Source organism: Neophocaena asiaeorientalis, unplaced genomic scaffold (assembly GCF_003031525.2).
Source record: "Neophocaena asiaeorientalis asiaeorientalis breed wild unplaced genomic scaffold, Neophocaena_asiaeorientalis_V1.1 scaffold46, whole genome shotgun sequence".
Taxonomy (NCBI): domain Eukaryota; kingdom Metazoa; phylum Chordata; class Mammalia; order Artiodactyla; family Phocoenidae; genus Neophocaena; species Neophocaena asiaeorientalis.
Window position 1 is genome coordinate 9,075,983 of NW_020175393.1, and position 25,597 is coordinate 9,101,579.

At 41.2% G+C, this 25,597-nt stretch overlaps 1 protein-coding gene and 1 pseudogene across 1 annotated transcript in view; one reads left to right on the forward strand and one right to left on the reverse strand.

The window, feature by feature from the left end:
• The window catches only part of TRERF1 (transcriptional regulating factor 1), a 226,292-nt gene extending 201,512 nt beyond the window's left edge, over positions 1-24,780 (reverse strand). Inside the window, exon 1 of the mRNA XM_024765906.1 lies at positions 24,716-24,780. The gene's annotated coding sequence lies outside the window, so the exon portion shown is untranslated. The remainder of the gene's footprint in view (positions 1-24,715) is intronic.
• Positions 14,448-16,508, forward strand: LOC112413887 (40S ribosomal protein S3 pseudogene; annotated as a pseudogene).
• Positions 24,781-25,597: the final 817 nt, after the last annotated feature.

Sequence of the window (25,597 nt, forward strand, 5' to 3'; positions counted from 1 at the left end):
GCGCATTGTTCGCAGCCTCCCTGGCGTGCGCTGCCGACCTTATCTGTGTGGTCTGCCTGTACGTGAGGTTGCACCTTTTGTAGGCTGGCGAGACTCTGGACATGGATGGGGCAGGGGGCGCGGACCAAGTTGCGACCCCGCGCGGGACCTGTCAGCCCCGGGGTGTGGCAGACTCTCTGGCAAGGCCGGAAAATCGAGGCCCGGGAGAAGGTGGCGTGGCCGGGAAGCTGCCGCCTGAGACCCGGACCAGTGCAGGATTGTTTCCTGCGTAGCCGTCCCGGTTATTGTATCGCGCCTTGCAATCTAACGACTGGGGTTTGGGTTTTATGTTTATTTTTTAAGGGGTTGCAAAGATGCCAAGGTCTAGGTGGGCTTCGGGGAAACGGTCTGCGCCTACCCCCCGCTGCATCCCGGCTTCTGTGGGGCTGGGAGAGAGGCTGAGGCTCCCGGGCAGGGGCTTGGAGGTTGGCGAAGCGCGCGGCTCCATCCCTCCGCCCCGGTGGGGGCGGGGAGGGGGTGCTGCAAACGGCGCTGGAACTGCATCCCTCTGGGGAGGGGTCTCCATCTCCGCGGCGCTGAAGGCCGGGGAGGGAGGTTGCCTAGGAGAGGGGCCGGAACCGGGCGGCGGAGGGGAGGGGAAGGGGCGCGGGTGCCGCCGCGGCGCGCGCCCGCCCCTCCTCGTGCGCCATGACTGTGGAACGTGGTGCCGGGGAGGAGGGCCGGCCGCCGGGGGCTGCCTGGGGCCGCTCGGCATTGGTGCGGAAACCCGAGCAGGGAGTCTCTCTTCGCGCAGTCTCCTCCTCCTCCTCTGCGGGGGAAACCGCTGCACCTAAACCGAGAGCAGCTGCGAGCAGGGGGCAGGGCGCGGGCTGAAAGGCAAGCCAAGGGTTCAAACCTCGGCGGCGCCATGGGAGCGAGGGCCCAACAGCCCCCTGGTCCCTCGAAGGCGCGGCCGCCCTTCGGTCCAGCCCGGGACGCCAGCACTTCCAGGCGGCTTCTCTGGTCCAAGGAAACGTAAACCAAAGACGGTTGGGCTTAAACAGACTACCTCGGGCCGGGTACGGGGCATCTATCTTAGGGAGGTCCCACAAGACAGCGAGCGTTTTTTGCTCAGGAGAAAGTTAAACCATGTTTTTTCGGTATGGGAAAATCGTTGTGCCCCTTACCCCAAATCTTCGCGCAGTATAAATAAGGTGCTCCCTCTAACCAGACTTTCGCCACTGTCCCCTCACCCCACCCCCACTCGGGCACCGGGTGTGGACAGGGCGGGGGAAGGCTATATGGGAGCTTAAAGCATGAGGTCATGGACGGAGGAGGCTGCTGCCAAAAGCGGCCGAGGTTTTTGTGTATTTTGAGGGGTAACGGTTCTCCATTTTAAGCAGTGTTAAGTTCTCCCGCAAAACCCTACGCATTCTGGGGCACCCGGACCAGAGAGCCCCCGAAAGAAGGGGGGGGCTTTGCGCTGTTTGGCTCTTTGAGCTTTTGGCCGGTGCCCTGCCCTTTATGGGGCCCTTCCACATAAGCAAAGAAAGTCGAGGGACAGCGCACAGTGTCGTGGGGTTTGAGAAAGACTCAGATGCTCGGCTCCGCCCCCCAGCGCCACTTTCCTCAGTCCTCGGTCATTTTCCAACCCGATTGCTTTCTACGATAGCCTCCTGCCCCTCTCCGACCCATTCTTCCCAAGTGGCTAGAAGAGTCTTTCTAAAACTCCGGACTACCCTCCTTCAAACCCCTCCCAATTGCTCTTAGAATAAAGCTTTGAAGCCCCCGCGCGATTTCGCCCCTACAGACCTCTCCACTCTCACAGCTCCTCCTCCCATACTGTAAGCGGGGTTGTGCTTTGTTCTGTTGTTTGGGCCTGGGGTAACCCTTCCCCCTCCACCTCTTCTTACTAACTCCTGCTAGACCTTCAGGACTTGACTCAACTGTCACTACCTCCAAGAAGCCTTCCTAAGTATACAATCTCAGCTCTAACTCCCTTAGGGAAAAAAGACCCACCCTCGACCTCCGGGCAGCCGGACTTTGCCCGCAGCTGGCCGCAGTGGCGGCCCTTTTCCAAGCGGAGGAGGCATAGCCAAGCTTGCGCGCCATCACTGAGTGGGAGCCCGACCTCCTGGGAGGGAGTTGACTAGGACAAAACCTCCAAACACCCTGTTTCCTCAAGAGACCTAGGAAAAGCAGCGCAGTACCGCCCAGAAACCTCAGCCCCTACACCTCCCACCCCCAGCACACACCCACACTCGTAATGCAAGGAGAGGTCTTTTCATCTAAAACTCTTCCCTGGGGCAGATAAGAAACCTGAGGCTTGAAGGGAGTAAGTGACTTGACCAGGGTCAATGAGGAAATTGACACCCTGGTCTTTCTTGGTCCTAAACTAGAAGGAAGGGTTTGGGACCTAAAGCATTGCTGCTGCACAGCCAAGGACGCCTGCATCACCTTCAAAGGACTCCTACATGCTTGGCCCACTGCCAACAGAGAGGTAGTAAGCCTAGTGGTTAGTCGTGCAGGCTCTGACCTTAGACAAGTTACTTCACCTCACTTGGTTCAGTTTCTTTGCCTGTAAAATCCGAATGATGGTACCTGTAGTGTACTGTTATTGTGAGGTTTTAATGAGTTCGTGTATGTAAAGGCCTTAGAACAGAGGCAAGTTCTTGATTATTTGTGAGTGGGGTTATGTGACCCCTCCCTTCCCAAGGACTCTAGAAAATCAGAGCCCCAGAGTCTTCACTTAGCATCAAAAACAACTTAGGGCCTAATAAACTGGGAAAGCACCCATAAATGTACAGACAGTACATACAAAGACCTTAGTTAGCCAATAGATTCAGCCCTTGACAATGCATATGCTTGAAGACAACTCCAAATCTGGGAGCACTGGTTCTGGACTCTTAGAATGAGTGTCAGAGGGAGGATAGCTAAAGTTAAAATATTACCTTAGATCTTTGAAATCAGAGTCAAGCTGAAATAGTCTCATCCTGGTGCAAAACCTGACTTATGACCGAAGCCCTCCTAGGGCTGCAAAAATTGTAAGGGGATTATTATTATTACTATTACTATTGTCATTAAATCCTAGTTTTCCCATTCTCAGCACTTACCCCATGGTAAAAGAGGGGTTTTCTTTTTAATGCAATTCATTTTATTGGAATTGGTTTCATGCATTTACATGGTTCCAAATTCAAATAAACATTGAGAAGTCTCCCTCCCACCATGTCTGCTCCCCACCGGTTTTCCCTCTATGGAAGGTCAGAAGACATGTTCAACTGTTTTCCAGCTGAGGTCTCGGGAGAATTCCTTGGATGCCTACTTAAATTTTTATGTCCAGGGCTTCCTTCTCCAATCCAGGCAGAATCAACACCCTACTCCCAACCTCCCCACCCCTTCAGCCTCAATCCTACACAAGTTGTAGTAACAATGATGAGCCACATTTCCTGAGCTACTGACAAAAGCAAACAACCATTTTGTGATTCTTTCTCCTCCTTTATGCTAGGAATAATAGCTAAGGTTTACTGAGTGCTTTCTATGTGCCAGTCACTGAGCTAAGTACTAGACATGCTTTCTCCTATTTAATCAGCCCCAAACCGTCATCATTAACCTTATTTTACAGACGCAGACAGAAGTGCAGGATCAGAGAGATTATGTAACTTGCTCCAATTTGCGCCCAGGCCAACCTGAGCCCAAACCCTCTCTCTTAACCACTAGGCCTCTTGCCTCTCTGCAACACAGGGAAAATTCTGGTAGCCTGAAGGGGAAGGAGTAGAATGGAGTCTTTGGACTTAGGCAGGCCTTAATTCAAGTCCTGGGTCTGGCCCCTACCAACAATGAGAACTTGGGGAGGTTTCTTAACCTCTCTGAGCCCCAGTTCACCCACCTGTGTACTGGGACCATACATTCTTCTTTGGTCAAATGAAGTGAAAGTCAAATGTGTGTAAATAATGGTTTTTAAAAGGTGTAGTAAACCAAATGCAATGTTTAGATCCTGTGTGGCTCTGATGTGAATAAACCAATTGTTTAAAAGACTTTGAGATAATCAGGGAAATAAAATGTGGACTTGATATAGATGTTAAGAAATGGGACTTCCCTGGTGGCGCAGTGGTTAAGAATCCGCCTGTCAATGCAGGGGACACAGGTTAGAACCCTGGTCTGGGAAGATCCCACATGCTGCGGAGCAACTAAGCCCGTGCGCCACAACTACTGAGCCTGCGCTCTACAGCCCGCGAGGCACAACTACTGAGCCTGACTGCCACAACTACTGAAGCCCGCACACCCAGAGCCTGTGCTCCACAACAAGAGAAGTCTTGTTGCGTAATGAGAGGCCTGCGCACCGCAACAAAAGAGTAGCCCCCGCTTGCCGCAACTAGAGAAAGCCCGTGTGCAGCAACGAAGACCCAATCCAAGCAAAAATAAAATTAATTAGTTAATTTTTTAAATAAAAGAAATTATTTTGTTACATGTGATAATGGTATTGTGGTTAAATTTCTTCTTGAGTTCTTATCTATTAGAATGCATAATGGGGAGTCTGGGGTGAAAGTATGTTTAGGATTTATTTTCAAATAATCCAGCCCCCTCCCAAAAAAAAAAAGATAAATAAAACAAGATTAGCAAAGTATGGATAATTGGTGGAGCTATCTGTTATACTGTTCACTCTACTTCTGCTGAATCTTTAAAATGATTCAAATAAGTCTGAAATAAATTTAAAAGTAAAGTAATTCTATTTTAAAGCACTGAAATTTAAAATGATAAGGCTTATTCAATTACTATGAAATGTTATCAGTAACTATGAAATTTTTTAAGTAGTTTGTTTTTATTGTAATTAGTCTTCATTTTTTATTTCTTAGTTTACACTTTTTCAGTAGTTAATGAAAACAAACTATTTTATACATTTAAGTGATAACAAACATACGTGCATAGATAAATGTATGTCTGTATACACATTTTTAGACAGTTACACATGGATATATGTATTTGTACGCACATAAAACTTGCCTGTGATCTAATTTGTGATAAATATTTACTATGAAATTTTTTAAATTGTTGAAATACAGTACTGGCTTATAGTAGAGATGCAAAAATGGCAATTTTGTTACTGTGAGACATTCAGAGCAACACTTATGTCTGGCAGGTAAATCAGGGAGGGGGCAGAAATGAACACTGCAGAGAGCAAGGTGGACATATCATTGTTAAGGACACCACCCAGAGGACAATGTACAGGAAGAAAAATGGCAGGACTGGGTGATGGAGGAAGAGGCAAATTAAAATTGGGAGCCAATTTTCCCTGAGAATGCGTCTCCACAGAGCTACTTCAAAATTGCATGGATTAAGAATCTGATGCACTGGGCAAAATTCTCAACTCTATGCTTACCAGTTCTGTCACCCAGTCCAGAACTGCTCTGAGTTTCTTCCTTTGTAGTTTGGCTATAAGACCTCTCAGGCCCCTTCCAGCCATCTGGACTAGAAGTCTAAGCAATGCTGTTGCTTTCACAAGAGAAGGATCATTTCTGAGACCACACTGGTTTTTTGCCTAACTCAAGAACAGATCAAAACTGAATGGAGGGCTTCCCTGGTGGCGCAGTGGTTGAGAGTCCGCCTGCCGATGAAGGGGACACGGGTTCGTGCCCCGGTCCGGGAAGATCCCACATGCCGCGGAGCGGCTGGGCCCATGAGCCATGGCCGCTGGGCCTGCGCGTCCGGAGCCTGTGCTCCGCAACGGGAGAGGCCATAGCAGGGAGAGGCCCGCGTACGGCAAAAAAAAAACAAAAACAAAAACAAAAAACGTAATGGAAATGGAACTGTAGCCAATTCACAACCAAATGAAATGTTTCAGGCCCAGTGAACATTCTGTGTACTGTTCTAGGAATAATTTTTCTGTACTCTGGATTTAAACAGCTGGAATTATTTTTTTCATATGACCCCCTTTTGAAATGCAAGTTTGTCCTCCTTGAGAGAAAATTTGCATTTCAGAGAAAAGATGAAACAGTATATTTGGTAACTCTTCAAAGAAGTGAACCCTTCCGTATAGTACTTTACATTAAAGGTGACTCTTCAGGAGCGCTTCTTAAAAACAGGGAAAACTGGAGGCATGGAGAAATGGGGGAGAAGAGGCATGGAAAGAAAATCCCAACTTTGCTGCCTGCTCTATCCAAGCCTCTGAGAGGCAACGTGACCAAATCAAGGGACTGTGAGGGTAGAAAAAGTCAGTGGGTGCTTTAGAAATGAGTGACGGATGTCACTAATGCAGTTGTTGAAGAAAGCGCAGTGGCCAAGCACCAATAAGACTGTGGCAAGTGCAAGCAGTGAAACACTATAGTTGTAGAGTATTTCTCAAACTCATGTTTCTTTGCCATCCCTGAATTTGTAACAACCAAAGCAATGAAAGCAAAAAGTCCTGGCACAGAAGAGCTTATGGGACTCCCATTTTGAAACCAATAAGATAGCATAATTTGTTGACTGTCACCTCAACCCCCAAGTCTGTTAAGGACGGTGTTGAGAGAGCAGGCCTTACTCAAGACAGGAGGCCTAACTGGTGTTTGTTTAGTAATACTAAGAGATCACTATCTCAGGCAAGTTTCTAGCCAGAGAGAGAAAGGCTATGAGAAAGCTCTCGGTTTAAGTCTTATTTGGAAGAGAGGGAAAACAAACAAGCAAACTAGGATAGTAGATTCTGTATCCAGTACAAAAATCAAAAAGCAACTCAGTGGTTGAAATCACTGCTAAAACTTCCTGCACCTGCCCAGAAGGCATGCTTGGGAGTCACACATTTCAACTATGGTACCAGCGCATGGTGGGTAGTGCTCAAGGGCTGCGGTGGCCCCCGCTGGTTCCCAAATGAGTGGCCTTGTTCCATGTAAGGGTGAGGAAGAGAGAGAATAAGTGAATTTCCTACTGCAGATGCAAATCTATTGAAAAGTTTTAAATTGCAGAGTGTTTAAATCTAAGTATAGATAACAGCTACTTTTCCAGAACCCCTAATGGAGTCACATTTTTGTTTTTAAATGGGAAGGAGAACCATTAAGACCTTGTATTAGAAAAGATCCTGGCAGGAAATGGGTGGCACACTCAACAGGTAACTGAGGAGCACGTATGGTAAGTACTGTTTACAATAGTGTGCAGTCAGGGCAGGCTTCGTGAAAGTGCAGCTTGTGGGGTCACACAGGACCCTGCACTTAGAAGGTCCTGCACTGCTTAATGCCTTGCGGTCGCCATCTTGAAATCCATTGTGGGTTTTGAACAAGAAGTTCTGCATTTTCATTTTGCACTGGACCCCACAAACTATGTAGTTAGTCCTTTGTGCAGGGCTGAGGGAAACCAGCAAGGGATGGTATAGGACCAAAGAACTAAAAACAGTGTGGAACCTTTACCACCCATAAGTCAGAAAGGGCAAGAAAGAGAAATATCTGGAATGGAGGAAATGCTGTCTCTGAAGTTATGGCTGTGACTGTAGCTGTAGGAGAGGGTCACACAACACAAGTGACGGCCTTCTGTAAGAACACAACACAGAACACAGCCATAGTCAACCCACAGCCTGCAGAGAGCACAGGCAGATGAATAGCTACCCCAGCTTCTCTCTGCCCCTGCCCTCTGACCTCCTATATGTGCCTCCCATTGGCTGAACCCTACAGGAAGCCAGGGGCTCTGGGAGCCTGTTGATGAAATCAGTGGAGGGCAGCCTGCCAGGGCATAGGGTACAGTGGAAAAAGGTAAAAGTGAATCTGGAAAGGGCAGAGAATAGCCAGCTCAGGACTTTTACCTGAAATTTTCAGGATCATGGTTAAGAGTAAATAACATGAAAATGGAAAATTCAAACAATGAATTTCAGTAAAGGACTCTGTATTGATTATTAAAGGGTAATCATTTGGTATGCATCACGTACAAGGTTTTACATACTTTCAAAGGAAAAACAAGATGATCCAAGAATTTTCAAGAAAATTAGATGTTTGAAAGAGCCATCATTAAGTGAAGAGAGAAGCCTGGGATTTCAAAATTTTTAGAAACATTCCAGGCCCCAAAGTCAAATTTTGTAGGTAACACCCCACTCCCCTTCACCCTTAGGCCAACATCACAACAAAAAAGTACCTTTGACAGGCACAGCATCCCAAGAATTGCAAGGACCACTAGGGCAACAGCAGCTAAATAGAATGTATTCCAACCAAGGATTTTGGTATAATTAAATATCTGTAGATACCTTTCACACATGAGGAGCATTGAAAAGCTTGTACAAAGGGAGTTCATTATGCTGCTTTGTAACTTTCTTTTCTGACTACTCAATTCCTCTGAACATTTTAAGACTATTCAGATCACCTTCCAAAAAGTACGTATCACTTATTAATTCACATGCCACTCAGAGTTCTTAACTATGTAGATACGGGCTAAACTATATTTATCCTTTATAATTTCCTTGAAAAATAAAGATTTTTGCTGCAAATGTGAATAAGATCGCAGGGACACATTTCATCTTTTTTTAAAAGTTGAGGTAAAAGTCACAGAACACAAAATTAATCATTTTAAAGTGCATAATTCAGTATGCACTGAATTGTGTAATTCACAATTCACAATGTTGTATAATCATCACGTCTATCTAGTTCCAAAACATTTTTATCACCCCAAAGGGAAGCACCATACCCATTAAGCAGTCATTCCCCATTCTTCCCTCCCCCTAGCACCTCACAACCACTTATCTGACTTCTGTTTTTAGGTTTACCTATTCTGAATATTTCATATAAATAGAATCATAAAATACATGACCTTTTCTGTCTGGCTGCTTTCACTTAGCATAATGTTTTCAAGGTTCATTCATGCTGTAGCATGTGTCAGTACTTCATTTTTTTTATGGCTGGATAATATCCCCTTGTGTGGATATACAACATTTTTTAAATCAATTCATCAGTTGATGGGCATATGGGTTGCTTCCAGCTTTTGACAATTATAAATAATGCTGCTATGAACATGAGTGTACAGGTACTTATTTGAACACCTATTTTCAGTTCTTTTGGTATACACATAGGAGTGGAATTGCTGGGTCATATAGTAATTCTATGTTTAACTTTTTGAGGAGCTGCCAAATTGTTTACACAGCCTTTTTAAGGGAACTCTGAAATCCTTCTAGAAGCACCCATTTTACAACCACTAGATATCATACCTAGAGTAACTAAGCCCATTCTTGCCTATAAAATAAAACACATTCCAAAAATTTTTCTATGTGGGAGATACTCTAGTTAGCAATTGACTTGAGTTCTTATAATTTATTTAGGTTATTGGTTTATAAAGTAATACATGCTCATTGGAGAAATTTTTAAAACAACACTAAGGGTCAAAAAGAAAATACAGATCACTCGTAACCCACTGTGAACTCTTACACACACACACTTTTTTTTTTTTACAAAAATAGCTTATCAGAGCGCTTATCAATAAATCCAGCCTGAAATAGAAAATGAAATTAAGTCAAAGAAGAAAAACAACACAGTAAAACTGTGAATGGTAACAATTTCACATCAGAAAGCACACTTACCTAGTTTTTTCAGTTCAGCCTGTTGCTGTAATAACCTGAAGCATGATTGTATGGTTGTGTAGGATAATTACCTAGTAAATCAACTCTGACTTTGAGTTACTGAGCCGGCATATAGAAGGTGTGGTTTTGGTTTGTTTTTCTTGTTGTTTTTTTAAATTTATTTATTTGACTTAATAGTATTTGTTTTCTCCCTTGGAATTGAGTTGAGGAACACAGAATTTTGACAAACTGTCTCTTTCAGATGGATTCAGAGGTCCTACCTAGATATAGGCTTTCTTTTCTTTTCTTTACATAAATTTATTTATTTTATTCATTCATTCTTGGCTGCGTTGGGTCCTCATTGCTGCACGCAGTAGGCTTTCTTTTCTTAAATCAACATATAGTAAGTAAAATTGACGTGTGTGTGTACAGTCCTATGTGTAAACATCATCACAATCAAGATGCAGATGGTTCTATCACCTTCACCCTAAAAAATCCCTTTAGAGTTCCGCTCTCCCCCCACTGTAACCCCTGGAAGTCACTGGTCTGTTCTCCATTGCTCCTTCACTTGGCCTTCTTCCTAAATGTCATAGAAATGGAATCATAAAATATACAGTCTTTTGAGACTGGCTTCTTTGACTCCACATAATGTCTTTGAGACTCATTCATGTTGCTACATGTAATGATAGTATTTCATTCCATACTCTACTAGCAGTAATATTTATTGCTAAATAGTATCTTTTTTTTTTTTTGCAGTACGCGGGCCTCTCACTGTTGTGGCCTCTCCCATTGCGGAGCACAGGCTCCGGACGCGCAGGCTCAGCGGCCATGACTCACGGGCCCAGCCGCTCCGCGGCATGTGGGATCTTCCCGGACCGGGACACGAACCCGTGTCCCCTGCATCGGCAGGCAGACTCTCAACCACTGCGCCACCAGTGAACCCCCTCTAAATTGTATCTTAATGCTAAAGAGTATGAATGTACTCAGTTTATCTGTTCACCCATTGAAGGATCTTGGGGTGGTCCCCACTGTTAGGTGATGATTAGAATAAAGCAGATATAAACATTCATGTGCAGGTTTTAGAGCGAACATAAAATTCATTTCTCTAAGGTAAATACTTAGGAGGGGGATCATACCATATCATATGGTAAGTATGTGTTTAACTTTATAAGAAACAGGCAAATTGTTTACCTGAGTACCATTTTATATTCCAAGCAACAAATGAGAGTTCCAGTTGCTTCACAACCTCGCCATCAGTAGATGCTGTCAGGCTTTTGTTGCTATTGATTTTATTTTCATCCTCATAGCTATGTAGTAGTATCTCATCGTGATTTTAATTTGCATTTTCCTAATAGCTGATTGTATTGACCATCCTTTCACGTGCTATTTTCTCTTTGGTGAACGTACATAGACGTTTAAGTCTTTTGCCCCTCGCCTTTATGTTTTCCATCTAGCAAACTACATATTTCACCTATTTATTTTACTTATTGTTTGTCTCTCCTATTAAAATGTAAATTCCATGAGGGCGGGGGTTTTAGTCTGTGTTGTTTTTGCTCTAAGGGCTATAACTGAAAATGCATGTAATTTACCTATCAACTATAACAGTGCTTCATACATTGTAGGAAAACTACAATAATATTTGTTGAATAAATGAGCATTTATTGCATACTTACTGTGTGTCAGGGACCATTCTAAAAGCATCCTAATATTTTCAGATTTTGTTAGTGTTGTTGCTATTTTATTATTTCATCAATAATTTTTATTTATTCTTTACAAGTCTTTAATTGTTCAACAAACACGCTGAGTGGTTACTACCTTCCAGTTACTATGCTAGGGCTTAAGAATAAAGTGAAACCTTAGGAGGTTTAACCTTAGGAGACAGGTTACTATTGTAAAGTAAGAAAGGTGCTGTGATAAAGATATGCACAGGAACCTGGCAAAGTACAGTGGGGGAATACGGAATTCATATTCTTAAGGGTCAAGGAAAGCTTTCTAGAAGAGCTGATCACTTAAATCAAACTGAAGTGAATAAAATGCTTAGTTTATACTTTTCCTATAATATTAAACAGAATTCATTTTAAACCTCGATTACTTTGTTCCCATCTACAGTAATGTAAATTATCCAGAAAGCACTATATTTTAAAATGGCATTGAAAACAAACAAACAAAAGGCATTGGTCTTTGTTTCGTATCAGGATAGGTACCTTTGTTTTAAGGATTATAACAATTAAACTATAACAAGATGTTCTCCTCATTTTTTATTGGGTTGTTTGTTTTCCTACTATTGAGTTTTAAGAGTTTTTCTAGATACAAGTCCTTTGTTGATATGTGACTTGAAAATATTTTTCCCCAGTCTATAGCTTTTCTTTCTCTCAGTGTCTTTCACAAATCAAAAGGTTTTCATTTTCATAAAGTCCGATTTGTCAATTTTTTTTCTTTTATGAGTTGTGCTTTTAATATCAAGCCTAAGAAAACTCCCTGATCCCAAGTCATAAACATTTCTACTATTTCTTCTTCTAAAAGTTGTATAGTTTTACATTTTACATGTATGATCTATTTTTGAGTTAATTTTTGTATAAAATGTGAGACTGAGGTCAAGCTTTTTTTGTCTTTAGCTTTTTGTGGCATACTTTTGCATATGGATGTTCAGTTATTCCAACATCACATATTGAAAAGGCTATCCTTTTTCCATTTAATTGCTTTTTTACTTTTGTTAACAACTGACATTTTGTGACTCCATTGCTTGATATATTCTGATCCATTGGTCTATGTCTCTATCCCTCCACCAGTACCACAGTGTCTTAATTATTGTTCCTTTACAGTAAGTTTTAAAATCAGGTAGACTGATTTCTCCCACTTTTTCCTTCTTTTTCAAAATTGTTATGGCTACTCTGGTCCCTTCAACTTTCCAAATAAATTTTAGAATCAGCTTGTCTATATCTGCAGAAATCTTATTGGACTTTTGATTGGAATTGTATTAAATCTATAGATTTCTTCAGAGAAAATTGACACGTTCAACTAAATTGGATCTTCCAACCCATGAATCCAGTATGTCTCTCCATTTATTTATGTCCTTTGATTTCTCTCCTCGGTGTTTATAGTTGTCAGCATACAGATCTTGCACAAGTTTTGTTCAATTTATACCTAAGTATTTCTCTTTTAAAAATTTTAAATGAAATATATATTTTAATTTTGATTTCCAAATTGTTTAAGCATGTAGAAATATAATCTTCTTTGTGAGTTAGCCTTATCTCTCGCAGTTGTGCTAAACTCGTTTATTAATTTAAGACTTTTTCGGTAAATTCCTTGGGATTTTCTATGTAGAAAATCATGTCACCTGCAGATAGGAACAGTATTCTTTCTTTCTAATCTGTATGCCTTTACTTTCTTTCTCTGCCTTACTGCACTGACTAGGACTTCCTGTACTATACTGAATAGGAGTGTTGATAGAGGACGTCTTTGCTTTGTTCTTGACCTTAGGAGAAAGCATTCAGTGTTTCACCATTAAACATTACATTAACTGTAGGTATTTTGTAGGTGGGCTTTATCAAATTAAGGACATTTCCTTCTATTTCTATACTGCTGAGAGTTTTTATCATGAATCGATGCTGGATGTTTTCAAACGCTTTTTCTGCATTGTTTGATATGCTCATGTCATTTTTCCTTTTCAGTTTTTTAATATGGTGAACTACATTGATTGATTTTTGAATTTGGAGCCAGTCATGCATTTCTAGGATAAACCCCACTTGGTCACGGAGTAGTATTCTATTTATATATTGCTGGATTTGATTTCCTAGTATTTCTTTTTTGAAGATTTTTGTGTACTGTTCATGAGGGACAGTGGTCTATAGTTTTCTCTCCTTGTACTGTCTTTGCCTAGTTTTTTGGTATCAAGGCAATTCTAGCCTCACAAAATGAGTTGGGAAGTGTTCTCTTCCCTTCTATTCTCTGGAAGAGATTGTGTAAAATTGGTGCTATTTGTTCTTTAAAAGTTTGGTAGAGCTTCCCTGGTGGCACAGTGGTTGAGAGTCCGCCTGCCAATGCAGGGGACATGGGTTCGTGCCCCAGTCCGGGAAGATCTCACATGCCGCGGAGCGGCTGGGTCCGTGAGCCATGGCCGCTGAGCCTGCGCGTCCGGAGCCTGTGCTCCGCAACGGGAGAGGCCACAGCAGTGAGAGGCCCGCATACCAGAAAAAAAAAAAAAAAGTTTGGTAGAATTTACCAGTGAAACCGTTTGGGCCTGGAGGGTTGTGTTTTGTTTTTTTTTTAACATTTTTACCTATGGATTCCATTTCTTTAATATATATGTTGCCTATTTCTTCTTTGTGTGAGTTTTGGAAGTTTGTGGCTTTTAAGGAATTGGTCCATTTCATCTAAGTTATTGAATTTATGTGCATAGAGCTGTTCAGAGCACTACCTTTTAATATCTGTGGGGTCTTTAATGACACTGGTAATTTGTGTCTCTTCTATTTTTAAAAATTTTTAGTATGGCTAAAGTTTATTGATCTCATTGATGTTTTCAGAGAATCAGCTTTTGATTTTATTGATTGTCTTTATTGTTTTTCAGTTCAAGGTCATTTTTTCTGCTCTTTATTATTTCCTTCTTTCTGCTTGCATTTGGTTTGTTTTGCTTTCCTTGGTTTCTTAAGATGGACGCTTAGTTGTTGATTTGAGACCTTTCTTCTTCTCTAAGGTAAGCTATTTTATAATGCTATAAATTTTGCTTTAAGAACTGCTTTAATTCACCCCACAAATTTTTATGTGTCCTGCTTCATTTTTGTCCAGGCAAAAATATTTTCTAAGATACATGTATCCCAATGTTCATTGCAGCACTATTTACAATAGCCAAGACGTGAAAGCAACCTAGATGTCTGTCAATAGATGAATGGATAAAGAAGGTGTGGTACATATATACAATGGAATATTACTCAGCCATAAAAAAGAATGAAATAATGCCATTTGTAGCAACATGGATGACCTAGAGAGTATCGTACTAAGTAAGCCAGACAACGACATATATCATATGATAACACTTATATGTGGAATCTAAAAAATAAAAATGATAGAAATGAACCTATTTACAAAACAGAAAGAGATTCACAGACATAGGAAAAAAACTTATGGAAAGTGGGGGGAGGGATAAATTAGGAGGTTGGGAGTAACATATACACATTACTATGGATAAAATAGATAACCAACAAGGACTTACTCTATAGCACAGGGAACTATACTCAATATCTGGTAGTAACCTATAAGGGAAGAGAATCTGAAAAAGAATATAGCCCCTAGCCCCCTGAGTCTCTTTCCACTAGACCCCCTTTACTTTAGCTTCTCCTCCAGGAAACCCCAAACCTTCCTTTAATTTAGCTACTAGAGAGTTAATGTCTGACACCACAAGGAGTTTACTGGACTTAGCTCCAGTGCTGTGATTGAAACTATTCTGATTGGTCAAGGCCAGTGCCTACCGGTCATTAAATATTTGGAATATCACCTCTGCCGGTACCTTATGTTTGTACAGCATTTTATAGTTTACAAAAGATATTTACATATATTATCTTAGTTAAGCTTCATGCCGGCTCCGTGACATTAGTATGAATTGTTATTGCCACCATAAGACATTTTAATTATAAAATTAACACATTAAAATATAATAATAATAAATAAATAAAATTAACACATATTAGTGTGGAAAATGAATTATTATTGGGGACTCTCTGCTCAGAAAAATTATCACTTACCCAAGATCACATGGTTATAGGAGTTTGGGTCTAAACTCCTAACAGCTTCAAGAATTGTCATATCTTAAGTGCTCGGTTTAGGGAAGGAAGATTTCACTCTGCACTGGATAGATCTGGGAAGGCAATTCCAGGAGGGAGGCACTGAGCTTGTATTGAGGAACTAGTGGGATCTGGTTGACAGAGAGGCAGAGCAAGGATATTCTACTCAGGAACAGTGTGAAATGTGGCCCACATGTAGTAAAAGATCCTATTTCCATGATCATTTCAAGACACCTTCTCTGGAGGTGTTGGAACTGAAATTCCCCAATGTTGAGTCACAAAGAGCACCTGAGGCAAAGCTCTCCTCTCCTACCTTGCTTGTTCAATTCTGGAGCCGATGGAGGAGACAGGGAATGGGCATTCTGAAGCTGCTGAAGCTGAATTGTATTTATTGGGTCATTTTTCTCCTTCACACTTGGGTCCCTCCAGATAGAGCAATTGATGAAAAAGAAAGTGAGGAAGTCTGAAGTATTATTCACAGCCCCTCAGCTGCTGTTACCAAGTCCACACAAAGGCTTATCCAAGGAGAGAAAGGTGCTCTAGGCCACCATAGTCCTAAAGTTCTTTGGGTGTTTGTGTTCTGTCTGCAATAGCAGTGGGAACCATTTGCTCACATCACACTCCTTAGGTCATTTAACAGCAGCACTGGGCCATTCCTTAAGGTGCTGCCAGGTGGCAAGATGGCAGTGTCAATTTCCAAGATGTCGCGGATGGCGTCCTCAAGGTTGAACTGAACAAGTGTCTCACTCCGGCGCTGGCCAAAGATGACGACTCTGGAGTTGAAGTCTGATTTACACCAACCAGGACGGAAATCATTATCTTGGCCTCCAGGACGCACAATGTTCTTGGTGAGAAGGGCTGGCGGATCCAGGAATTGACCGCTGTGCTTCAGAAGAGATTTGGCTTCCCTGAGGGCAGTGTAGAGCTTTAGGAGGAAAAGGAATATACGAGAGCTCTGTGCACATCACCCAGGCGGGATCTGCGGTACACACTTCTAGGAGGGCTTGCTGTGGTGTGCTGAAGGTCATCATGGAGAGTGGGGACAAAGGTTGCTAGGTCGTAATGCCTGGGCAACTCCAAGGACAGAGGGTTAAATCCATGAAGTTGTGGATGGCCTGATGACCCACAGTGAGGACCATGTTAGCTTCTACACAGACACCACCGGCTGCCATGTGCTGCTCAGACAGGGAGCGCTGGGCATCAAAGTGAAGATCATGCTGCCTTGGGACCCAAGTGGAAAGATGGGCCCTTAAGAAGCCCCTGCCTGACCACTGAGCATGGTGGAACCCATAGGTGAGACACTGCTCACTGTCACCTTCCCCATCCCCCAACAGAAGGGAGGGAAGCCATAGACGCCTGCCATGCCAGCAAGTACCCACTGCATAACACTGTCTCCTTGGCAGCTGGATTTGGAGTCTGATGTTGCTCTATGAAGACCTTTAATAAAATCTTTTTTTAAAAAAGTAGGGTTGCATCCAGGTTTCATGGAGCCTGAATCTTATACAATCTGGGGCCTCTTTTTTTTTTTTTTTAATTTATTTATATTTTTGGCTGCACTGTGTCTTCGTTGCTGTTGGCAGGCTTTCTCTAGTTGCAGCGAGCGGGGGCTACTCTTCGTTGTGTTGCGCGGGCTTCTCATTGCAGTGGCTTCTCTTGTTGCAGAGCACAGGTTCTAGGTGCACGGGCTTCAGTAGTTGTGGCACACCACACGGGCTTAGTTGCTCCGCAGCATGTGGGATCTTCCCTGACCAGAATCAAACCCGTGTCCCCTGCATTGGCAGGCAGATTCTTAACCACTGCGCCACCAGGGAAGTCTGGGGCCTCTTTTTTTAAAAAAGAAAACACAATTACAAACAGAAAATCAGCTATAGAACTTTGGAAAGAACTTGTAAGTGAGGGCCCAGAAGCTTTAAGTTCATTAGCAAGCCCGTTGCTTAACATGAATAACAGATCTGAGAAAAAGAAGGGAAATGATTCAATTAAATAGCATAGGATTATTGTTCTCTGTATATTCACCTCTGCTTAACCTAATTTTTAAAAGCTGCTAAAAGAAAGGGAAACTATCCAACTAATGGCACGGGAGTATTTTTTTTGATGGTACCTGTGCTCCCAGGCTTTTTTTTTTTTCCTCTCTCTCCAGTACTTTTAAAAAGTTTTATCGAGATATATTTGAAGTATACAGTCTAAGTTTTGAAATATGTAGACCCCTGCGAAAGAATCCCCATAATCAAGATAATGAATATAGTCATCATTCTCAAAAGTTTCCTCATGCACCTTTGTAATTCTTCCGTCCAGCCCCTGCTTATACCTCCGCCCCCATTTTTTCATATATTTTAATCTGCTTTTCTAGTTGTTTAAGGCAAAAGGATAAATTTGGACCCTGTTGTTTCATCTTGTCCAGAAGTAGATGCCTCCAGGCTTTTTTAACACAGAGAAACATATAATCAATCCAAACATAAAGAGGTGAAGAGATGCTCCTTTAGGGTGAGTATGGTTTTGAACAGAGGAACTAGAAGACCAGTAAGGTTTTGCACAGAGGATCTACAAGACCAGTAAGAACTCCCCCATCTTAATTAAGGGCAAAAGGGGAGGAGAACACACCTAAGAGGTGTCCAGTCCCGATGGGTCTTTCTTTGCACACCCACAGATGCACTTTTGAGACGTGATCATCAATGAAGAAATCACGTAAAAGAAGATGACATTTTTTTCCCATTCTTGACTTGTCATAAACCTACAATGAAATTAATTTTGGTTTCAATTTATGTGTCTTGGGTATGAGCCACTGTTATGCTGAATGTACTGGTGCCTGAGTGAAGTTTCTATATGAATTCAATAAGTGCTCAATTCTTCAGTGTTCACTGAGCACCTATACGTATACTGGGGATTTGCAGAGACCCTCGCATCCTGCCTCGCCCTCTGCTTAGTCTCTGGCAGGTTTATCATCCAAGGCTGGGCCCAAATGCTCCTTCTAGGGCCACTCAGCCTAGTCATTTTTTCCTTCCAAAGTACTTGCCAACTGTACATTTAGTTCTCGGTGAACACTTTCCTGAATAGCTTGTCTTATTGCTAAATGTTTTTCCAATGTATGTATGAATGAGATCATACACCTCTTAAAGGCAAGTCCATATCCATACTACTTCTTAGCACCTGTGCCCGCATCACAGAGCCTAACACAACTTGATATATATTTATTTTACTTTAATATCCTTATTATATAATTAACTCTTGTTCATAATGAAAATGTTCATTATGGAAATGTTAGATGATGCAGACAAGCAAAAAGTTTTAAAAATTAACCATAATTCCAATATCAGAGAATGACTGCTGTTGACATTTTGTATAGGGTGTACAACAAATAGGATGTATACAGGACCTAAAGTTTTAATGGAATAAGTTGAAAGATACACAACCACAAGTTAGAAGGGGTAAGAGGATGCAGTGACATTTCTTGAGACGCCAGGAAGATGATGTGCTGTTAGTGGCCCAGGGCGGGCAGCATAAATGTGCTTTAGAGACTTGGCAGAGCATGCTGTCCAGAAAATATACTTCTCCCACCAGTTCTTGGAATCCTTATAGCAGGAATAAAGTCCTTCCACAATAGTGTTAAAACAACTTCAGGAGACATGTGGTCCCTGAACCAGCAACATCAGCATCACCTGGGAACTTGTCAGAAATGCAAATTCTCAAGCCTGATCCTAGACTTAACTGAATCAGAAACTCCGGGGGTTGGGCCCAGCCGTCTGTGTTTTAACAAGCTTTTCAGGTGATCCTGATGCACAATAAAGTTTAAGAACCACCATCTAAGACTGGGAGCTATCTTGTTCATTGTTGAGTTCTCTGTCTCAGCACCTGGTGCCTAGAAGGTCATGAAAAATCTGCTAAATCAAGAATACAAATATCCCTTAAAGATGCATCACTTTTAAAAATTATTTTTATTATGGTGTTATTTCGCATCGAAATATGTAAAAGATATAATGAGTACCTAGTATATCCAGCACTATCTATAGCAAATTAAATCTTAACAGTTGGCCACATTTCCTTTAGATATTTTTTTGGAGAACAAAATCATTGCAGATACAACTGAGAGCTTTCTGTGTGTCCTCTTCCCAACCTCATTCTTTCTCCTTCTTCAGAAATAACCAAGATCATGAATAATTAATCATTCTTATACATGCTTTATGCTTTTACTGCATATTCATGTATCTATAAACAGTATATGGCACTGTTTTGCAGGTTTTTAAACTATTTAAACGGTGTCACACTCTACATACCCTGCAATTAGCTTTTCTTCATTGTTGTTGAGATTTATCATTGTGCAGACACAAAGCTGTGATTCATCATTGTAATTGCTGTATAATATTCCCTTGTATGAATACACAGTGATATATGAATCTGATCTTCCATTAATGGCATTTAAATATTTCCAGCTGATTCAGTTTTTCACTACTAAAAGTAATGCTGCCACAAACATATATATCTTCAGGTACAAACAAATAGTCTTCCTCTAAGGTATAGACTTGAGTCGATTTCCTGTGATGTAGGATTAAGAGCATTTCCAATCTTAATAGATAAAATCAAATTGCTCCCCAAAGTGGCTGTACCAATTTCCCCACTCTTTTCCAACATTTGGTACTGTTGGAGTTTTAGACTTCTGCCAACCTGATGAGTATGAAATATCGATAGTATCTCATTTGTATTAGAAATTTCTCACTACCTTAATTTCTGGTGAGGCTGAGCACCTTTTTGTATGCTCATAAACCATTTGGATTTAAGAGATGTACAATTAACACATATTCACACGGAAGTATAAATCGCTAACATATCTCTACTTCTGAAAGTGATTTTTGATAGGGAGAAAGCCTGAGAGGGAAGAATAAGTGGGAAAACCTCTGTAGGGATGGGAGGAGATGGAGTGGGGAGAAGGTAGAGGTATCACTTGCCTTCCTCAAGGTCCTTTCAGGGCTGGTCCTGGCCAATTGTCACATCAGCTGTGTTCCCTTCCCCTAAGAGCTGGAATCCCTGGGAGAGGCTGAAGGAAAGTGGAAGTGGTAGTAAAATCTTCACTGAGGAAGGCCTTTTCTGGTCCTGAGTTTTTCAGGCTTCTTGGATTCAAGACTAGTCAAGACAGTGGTTGTCAATGAGAGAAATACATCCCTACTAAGGTATGTTGTGGAAATTTGGGGGTATTTTTGATTATCACAATGATCAGGCGTTACTGGCATTAGGAGATTGGGACCAGGGGTGCTATACCTCCTTCCATGTATGAGACAGTACTACCCACCAAACAATTTCCATGAATGCTCCGCACAGCTTTCAAAAGCCCGTTTATATGGGTGGAAACCCTGTTCTAATGATCAAGACTAGCACCTAACTCTTTTCCACATAATCACAAAGTGTATTGTGGGTTTACATGCATTTTTCCAGTAATGTAAACTACTATTTAAATTGAGAGAAGATTCTAACTTTCTTTTGCTCAGCATTGACAACTTCATTACGTTTTCTATTATAGTTAGGCCTATGCATTTTATATAGTTTTATGATAAACAGCTCTTCTTTTCTTTCCCCTTTATATGTGGACATTATAATTATTTAAAAATTTTGTGTGTAGAATGATCATATTACCTATGAATTTCATTTTGGTATAGAAAAAGGACATTACAAAATGTTTATTGGGAACCAGTGAACTCATAGATCCTTGTTAAGGAAAGCTAGGCTAAGAGAGTAAAAAAAAAAAACCCTAACTTACCCCAAGATGCCACAGTTGGTAACTGAGAGACCTACAAGACCCTTATAGGATGAATCTAAAGTGCTTCCAAAACAAGGGGAAAAAAACATGGGTCCAAATCTTTAAATGGGAAATTCTATCATAGAGGACCTTATAACTAAAAAGGAGGCATAGACGAGGCCTGTCCTGGGGTAGACTCGAGGAAAATAATTTCAGAGGATCAACTTATAAATAGGTCTTAAAAGAACAATCTCATGCCACCAGGGCCTCTGCAGAAGGTTGTATAGCTGTGCCCTGGCTGAGGGGACAAATGGAGTTGAATTCCACCCTGCATTCTGCTCACCAAGATGTGTGCCCAAATGAAGGGTCTACCTTTTCAAATTTTGCACAGAGGAGGTTATTCACACACGGGCCCATGTGCAACCACCACCATCTCTGCTGGTTCACACTAAAAAATCGGCTAGTTTTCATCTTCAGATCCAAACCATCATCGCTAGCAATATATTCTTTATAACAATATTCCACTGATCTAGAACAAAAGCAATTTAAAAGCCTCAGGCTGTTTGTTATAATAGAATTTTCCTCATGTGAAAAATGTAAGCAGTGCTGTTGTATTATTAATGGAGTTTTATTGTTTTTTCCACCAAGTTGACAGTTTTAGGATCATGTTGGTACGACTTATTCTACTAAATGATTAGAATACTTCTGTCACATTTCTATCTTCCTTTTCTAAATTGGAAATATTTGTATTCTTGCTTCAAAGTCCAACATTTAATGAGATTTGAACTTGTTTGCTTTGTGTTGAATGGGATTAACCCCCCCCTCCCCCGCCAGAGGCCACTCTCAAGTCTTTGTGTTGGGGAGGCCCTGGTTATGTGGGCAAATGGATGGTTATTCTCAGCAATAAAAATGAGCAAATAACATGAAAGCACCCATACCTCAAAAAGCAGAAGAGTGACCTCTGTTTGACCTTGAGGTCTGTGCGCTGAAGAGAAAAGTTCCTTAACAGACATAACAAGCTTCGAGCCAGAGAGAAAGAGAAGAAGATTGCTTACTTTCTGATTACTTTTACTTTGTTTAAACCAACCTCCTTTCTAGTTTATAATCCTTTAGGGGAGCATATTAAGAAGGGGTGGTTTAAGGTCTGTTTAAAGTGGAGGAGAATCATGAAATAAACAATTAATATTTAGGAGAGGGACCCAGAACCCTGCATTTGTAGGATTTTTTCTTCCCCCATTTAATGAATAATAGCCTTGGGCTGTGGTCTCGGGCGTCCCATGTATTTATTTTGATTACTGTTGTCATATATTCACTGGTTACACTCTTTGCGTTATTTTGGACAATCCAAAAATTAGGAGAACTCATTAGAGTAAATAATGCGACCATTTCTGCTGGCACGAGTTGTGTATAGAACACAGGAGTGTCAATTCCAGTAACAGGGAAGCAAATTCAGTAGTCACATTTTATCCTGGCCAAGTGGTCTTGGAACTTTTGCCTTGGGTAATTTTTAAAAAATCAGTCCTATTCCTTGCCTTTCGGCCAAAGACTCCATTACATTGCAGCTTAACATTTGGTCTCTGTTGCTCCTACCCGGAGGCTGTTCTGCATTGTCCAGCTTCTAGGCTTCTGCTCAGGTCAGTGCCTCCTGCAGGGATGACCTCCCCAGGCTTTTGTGCCTATTGAATCCTTCTTATCCTCAAAGGGGAGTTCAAATCCCAGTTCTTCCAAGAAGCAAACTGCCTTCACACCTGTTCTTCCTCCACCAAATTTCAGCAACTCATTGCTTGGCCCTTCCCAATATATGTTCCCGCGTGCTGCAGCTAAGACCCGACACAGCCAAAAATAAATAAATAAATAATAAATACATCTTAAAAAAAAAAAAATCATTGTATCACCAGCAGTGCCTGACACAGTACATGATAAATTCTGAACAGCTATCTGCTAAAACTTGAAAATATTTTCCTTCTGACTCATAACAGTTTTCATTGTCATTAATATTACAATTTGTCTCTTTAAAATCATGCCCATTTGTCTTATGCTGCAGTTTCAAAATCTGGTATTGTTAAAGTTGGTACTGCATAAGAAGTTTTTTAAGCTTACAGATGAAGTCACTTAAGAAATAGAAGAGATAGCAGGAAAAAAAGGGAGGAGGCCATTATTAGATAACAGAGAGAAGGAGGAAAGTTTACCCTATGGCGCAGAGGAGCCCATGTAAAAGATGTCTTTCATGGGTTTAATTTCATCTGACTAATTTTGCTCCATTTCAAGCAAAGGAGAAACAAGGCATTTATATACCTGTACAGTTCTCTGTAGCCCCGCCTTCTTTCATTTACTTGACCTTCTGATAATGACCTACTTGAACCAGCATATGTGATCTATGATACAGACCCCAGTCACTTAGCAGGAAGTAGTGCTATAGAAGTTTTGAACCATGCTATCCAATGTATCGGTCAGAACCTGGTCAAGAAATCAAAGCCATTCCAGCTATTACAAGAAAGAAAAGATACTGTTTTTGAGAGTGTGGGATGATGATGACTTTTTCCCATCTTTCTACTGTTTTATGTCTTCCAAATTTTCCACAATGATCATGTACTACTTTCATAATCCGAGAAAGTAAAACAAATTATATTTTAAAGATGATGCTTATTCCAAAGACTTAAGACAATCTTCCCATATTCTTGGAAGAGAAACATATTAAGCCACTGTCAGTGATTAAAATAATCGTCAAGCAGGGGGCAGGGCAAAAAAAATAAATAATCATCATCAAACTCTTCCTAGGGATCTGTAAGTTGACCTTTGACAAATCACTTCACTTTCCTTTGCAGCCCTTTGGCTGTCTGAAACATTGTCACGCGTGTGCCTGTTCTTTCACATAAATGTGGCTGGGATTAATGAGGTCACCATTTCTAAATGTTCTTCAAGATCCTTCCATGGAAAAGCATTTTGCAGGAACAAATGATTATTGCCCTATTATTATTTCCTTGAACATCAATGGCTGCCAACCTTGAATAAAATTTTATTTAGAAACACTCTTCCCTATGTCTTTCTCCTGAATATAATAATTGTTAGGAGTAAATGGAGGAAGAATTCTCTTCCAAAGCTATATAGAATACGTGACAAATCATAGCTTTGTCATTTTAAGGAAAAACAAGTTTAAACCCAAGTTTATGACTTTTCTTTCCATTTACCATGTCCATGCTCTCATCAAACTTATGTACCTTGGGGGCAAAATGAAATGGGAAGCTTAAAATTTTTTTGTGCTCTTGAATTTTAAATATGTAAAAAGCCAGAACTAGAAAAGGACCTTGAAAGTGTATCTGATTTTGCATTCTTCCTTCAGATAGATGAACAGGTAAACTATCAAAAACAAGTTTCAGTCCATTCCATTCATAGTCTCTAGGAATCAGGAAATACATTGCTATCCCAGAGAGTCTTCTCCAGAATTTAAAAGTGAATATTATATTCATATCTGACCAGAATATCTACATCTCCAGCCTCACAACTGCCCTAGAAAGCTCCCCTAGAAGAACACCAGTACATGGAATCTTTTATTAGAAGCCCAATTACACGTAGTGAAATGGTAGGCATTGTGGAAGGAGAATTTCACAGGTCCCATCTCTGTCTTGCTATAATTTTTGATTGAACATGAACAGGCACACCTGCACACAAATGGTAGAGGTTTTTTTTAAAAATCAAATCGATAGCTAAGTGAACAAGGAGGTATTCATGTCTTACCTAAGGAGCCTTCCACTGGTCAGGTAATGGATTCTGTCCAGGAAATTCATTGACAGAGGAGAGCGACTTTCTGTAAAATAAGGGAATATTTTTTTCCAAATATTCTTCCAAAAGGGAAAAGGATTGATGAAAAATCGGGTTGAAATCCAATCTATTTGAAACCCATATATAAAATTTGGTCATTCATCCTCTTTATACCCCAATAATTATACCCATAATTATTATTCAAGCCCCTAGCAAACTCCTTGCTATAAATAACCACACGTATCCCCCAATGTGTTTGAGAAGCTTCTCCTTAGTCCACACGTCATGGCTCACCTTTCTCCTGGACCCAGCTCCTTCTGCTGACTGATATTGCTAACCATCTCCATCTAGGGGTTAGGGATTCCACTTTTAGTTGGAATTCTTTGCTCCAAGCCTGGCACCAGCTCTTTCCTAACTTCTCCCAGCAACGTTGAGACTGAGATGTAACATTAATAACACCTCCTGGAGGGAATTCCCTGGCAGTCCAGTGGCTAGGACCATTGCGCTTCCATTGCAGGGGGCATAGGTTCGATTCCTGGTTGGTGAACTAAGATCCTGCAAGCCACATGACACAGCCAATAAATAAATAAATAAATAAATGGTTAAAAAAAAAAAAAAAACACCTACTGGAGGTTGAGAATAATAGGCAGGTGTACTACTCAAGAACAACTTATAATTACTTCCTAAGTCTAAGCAAGTCCATGGCCATTCTCCTGGCCTGCTCCAAGCAGCTCACACTCTACCATGGAAATGGCCAAGTCTTTCCTTTCTATGAAGAATGGTTGTTCCCACCATCAATCACCATGTAAATAGGTTCATTTTCAGTCAGAATATAAAAAATGGAAGAAGACCCTTAAA